Source organism: Quercus suber, unplaced genomic scaffold (genome assembly GCF_002906115.3).
Source record: "Quercus suber isolate HL8 unplaced genomic scaffold, Cork oak 2.0 scaffold_252, whole genome shotgun sequence".
Classification (NCBI taxonomy): domain Eukaryota; kingdom Viridiplantae; phylum Streptophyta; class Magnoliopsida; order Fagales; family Fagaceae; genus Quercus; species Quercus suber.
The window spans coordinates 865,567-870,381 of record NW_027069708.1 but is presented as its reverse complement, the minus strand read 5'-3'; positions in this window follow the sequence as shown (position 1 = coordinate 870,381).

Sequence of the window (4,815 nt, the reverse complement as noted above, 5' to 3'; positions counted from 1 at the left end):
CAATAACAATTTCCACTTAAAATCAGTTTTCACACTTAAACAATTTTATCCTAGACAATATTGATTTATCCAAATTCTCTATTCATTCACTTACTATCTAATTCACTCTAATATTATATCTATCCAATCTAATATTGGAGAGCCACATATTGCCTTAATTTGTTGCTTGGCATTCCATCTAGGATTGCCACTGGATGTGCATTGACTCTAATATTATATATATATATATATATATATTCAACTTAACATTGAAAGCCACGTGATGGCTTTAATCTGTCAATCTAGTGCCTACAATTTTTCCTTTGATATATTGCTAGGGTAGATTTTATGAAGTCATGCCTTTTTGTCCTATTAGCAACTAAAGCAAATTCAAGCAAAATTTCTCCCTGACAACGTGGGATGATTTCTATCCCAATACTATAATTCGGTCAAACCAATTTCAAAGCCTATGGAGGACCATACAGCTATATATATATATACAATTCCTATTATAATATGTAATCATCCTAGCCGGCTTTCCCATCAATATAGGTGATACGTTTAGATGTTATGAGCAGTTATTTTACTTGGTACCAAAAGAACAACTGCACAGACCCATGTGAGGACAATTACTAGCCATAGATTAATTCCAACTCTGTAAATCTTTCAACTTCCAAAAAAAATTCAGCAAGACAACCATACCTGAGATACTTTGCACAGCCGTAGAGAAGAAAGGAAACAGCTCAAACATGTATTGCGGCTAAAAACAAAAAAGGAACTTCTTTATGTACTTACACGTGTAACTTAAAAGGTAAAAGACTAGGGTTATCAAGGCCTATATATTTACTTATGCCACTTCACTTGGGCTTCATATTCCATAGTATTTATTCTATTTTTAATATCTTAGGCCCAATTCAATTTAATCCATTTAATTGTAGGTCTCCTTATAATTTATGTATAATAATTAAATTGGTGTCAAAATTTTGGGGTGTTACATTAGTATTCCTGGATTCAGATCTTTTTAGCTGTAGAAGATTTGATGAATTGATGTGCCTGCCTCATTCCTTTATTGAATGAAATGTATTGTCCCATTAATTGAAAGGAATGAATTAAGCACGAATTGATATATCTAGGGTAAAAAATTCAATAAAATCCATGTTATATATAAAATTGTGTCTTACAAACACTATTTCAAATCTATATATTAGTTGGGATACTAGAAATCCAAACCCCAGTTCTTTAAGGAAAAAAATTCAATATAATTTACGTTATACAAAATGTTGTCTTAGAAGCATTGAATTATATTTGTTATATTTGCGTTCTTTTTGCTTAGAATTTTTAACGAATTGTGTTATTTTACGATTATTTGGGTAACAGTATTGTTTTAATAGTGGCGATCACCTTCATTCCTTCTTGGTAGGTATGAAGTTTTAATAGAGAATTTCAAGATTTTGTTTTTTCTTTTCAAATTATTCCTTTTTTTTTATTTTTTTATTCTCTTTGAGATCAACATTTCGTTGGTGATTTCAATCTTTTTTTTTCCCCACTTAGATCTTTTTCCTTTTCAAAGTGTGATGATATTGTGTTTGCCGGAGTCATGTAATATGGCCACTACCTAACGATCTTGTTCGGTTACGTGATTAAAGAAAATTTTTTTGAAAGGGGAATATTCATTCAATTAGATAGATAAAATATCACAATACAGAGCATCCATGGCTGGTGGGGGAGAGTCCTCCGTCCTGTACAAATCCTCATCTAAAGTATGTCTAGCATGTTGAGCCAAAGCATGGGCTACCCCATTACCAACCCTCCTAATGCAGCAAACCTCAAACCAATGCAATCTCCTTATCAAATGGCGAATATCATCCACTACATTACCAAATAATGAAGTGTTTTGCTAAGAAGAATCTATAGCTTGAATTACATTACTATTATCACCCTCAATAATGAACCGGGAAAATCCAGCATCCACTGCAAATTCTAAGGCTCTCCGACAAGCAAGCAACTCTCCTTTATCACTGGTGTGCACATACAGTCCAGCAGCAGTCATAGCAGCCATTACCTCTCCCTTTTCATTTCGAACAATTGCTCCAAACCCAGTTCTACCTAAGTCTGAAGATAATGCAGCATTAAAATTAAGCTTGTATGCCTCTGATGGTGGTGGTTTCCATACCTCTCCATTTAGTTGCTATCTCGGCTAAATAGTAAGCTTTGTTTGAGCCCATTGATAATCTTCAATGCACCCCTAAACCCAAACCCTGAAACCCCAAACCCCAAACCCTAAACCCTAAAACCCTAAACCCTACACCCCAGACCCCAGACCCCAAGCCTTAAAACCCTAAACCCTAAACCCTACACCCTAGAGTTACTAGACAAGACACATGTTAACTTCTCTTTTAATTCTTTTTTTTTTTTTTTTTTTTTATAAAAACGTTATGATATTTACAACAAAAAAAATAATTATATATATATACACAAAAAAAAAAATGCCCGGGCGGTTTGGTCTTCATCGATGTGGCCGCCAGTCCGACATCATTAATTAAGAGCTACCGCCAACCACCATGCCAAAAATCCGGCTGCGAACCCGACCAGTGCCGGAAAACCCGCCCCTGAAAAATTTATAGTTCAACTAGAATATTGGACAATTTTTTATTTAAAGAAAAATAGCATCACCAAAATTTCAAACATTCTTTAGAACCAAAATAGCATCACCACACTATTTTGGATGGCCTTAACATAAATGGTTGCTGACCTATCCTTAGTAGGTGACAATTTTCTATCCATTGAATTAAATAAACGATTGAGATTAAAACTATTGCACACCGTGAGATCTCCTTGACTGGATACAAAACGTCCTAGTTCGCTTTGAACAGCTCCTTGACTGTATGTGTTTCAGTTAGATTTTCTGGTCACGTGAATAATCACTGGTATCCATGCCCATCATACTTTTTCTGTTTCCTGGATTCAGATCTTTTCAGCTGTAGAAGATTTGATGAATTGATGTGCTTGCCTCCATTCCTTTATTGATTGAAATGTATTGTCCCATTAATTGAAACGAATGAATGAAGCACGAATTGATATATCTGGGGTAAAAAATTCAATAAAATCATGTTATATATAAAATTGTGTCTTAGAAACACTATTTCAAATCTATATATTATGTTGGGATACTAGAAATCCAAACCCTAGTTCTTTAAGGAAAAAATTCAATATAATTTATGTTATACAAAATGTTGTCTTAGAAGCATTGAATTATATTTGTTATATTTGCATTCTTTTTGCTTAGAATTTTTAACGAATTGTGTTATTTTGCGATTATTTGGGTAACAGTATTGTTTTAATAGTGGCGTTCACCTTCATTCCTTGTTGGTAAGTATGAAGTTTTAATAGAGAATTTCAAGATTTTGTTTTTTCTTTTAAATTATTCCTTTTTTTATTTATTTATCCTCTTTGAGATCAACATTTCGTTGGTGATTTCAATCTTTTTTTTTCCCTTAGATCTTTTTCCTTTTCAAAGTGTGATGATATTGTGTTTGCCGGAGTCATGTAATATGGCCACTCCTAACGATCTTGTTTGGTTACGTGATTGAAAAATTTTTTTTTGAAAGGGGAATATTCATTCAATTAGATAGATAAAATATCATGATACAAAGCATCCATGGTGGTGGGGGAGAGTCCTCCATCTGTACAAATCCTCATCTAAAGTATGTTCTAGCATGTTGAGCCAAAGCATGGGCTACCCCATTACCAACCCTCCTAATGCAGCAAACCTCAAACCAATGCAATCTCCTTATCAAATGGGAATATCATCCACTACATTACCAAATAATGAAGTGTTTTGCTAAGAAGAATCTATAGCTTGAATTACATTACTGTTATCACCTTCAATAATCAACCCGGGAAATTCAGCATCCACTGCAAATTCTAAGCTCTCCGACGAAGCAAGCAACTCTCCTTCTATCACTGGTGTGCACATACAGTCCAGCAGCATCATAGCAGCCATTACCTCTCCCTTTTCATTTCGAACAATTGCTCCAAACCCAGTTCTGCCTAAGTCCTGAAGATAATGCAGCATAAAATTAGCTTGTATGCCTCTGATGGTGGTGGTTTCCATACCTCTCCATTTAGTTGCTATCTCGGCTGAACATGTAAGCTTTGTTTGAGCCGATTGATAATCTTCAATGCACTCCTCAGCACGTTTGTTCAGGCAATCAGACTCTTCATTTTTCCTCCATGCAGCAATGAATTTCCCTGGTTCCAGATCAGCCATGCTTGGGTCCTGAATAGTTCAATCTCTTCTAAACTCAGCCACTCCAAAATTTCCTCCATCAATTGCAACAAATCAGACTGACCATGCTTGTATTTTTGCGGTTTACAGACACTACCAGCCCAAATATCTTGAGCCACTGCACAATCCCACAGAGCATGGATTGTGGATTCCGATTCTCTTGTACATAAGGAACATTTGTCTTCATGGATTACCTTTCTTGTTAGGTTTACCACTATTGGCAAAATCTCATGGCAAGCTCGCCATGCAAAAACTTTAATTTTATTAAGGATCCGTAGCTTCCAAATTGCCGTCCAAACCTTTTTTGCAACATAGCCCCCAATGTTCCAACTCGATCTGCATCATTAAGGATACTTCTCGCCACATGATAAGCAGACTTGACAGTAAACTTACCCCTTGGATTTGGCATCCAAACTATGGTATTAGTTACATATCTTCGACTCAATGGGATTTGGCAGATTGCATCAGCTTCTTCTTTATGAAAGATGGTTTGAATGTCCTCATATCTCCATATATTCAGCTCCGTATTGATTAGCTCACAGACACCA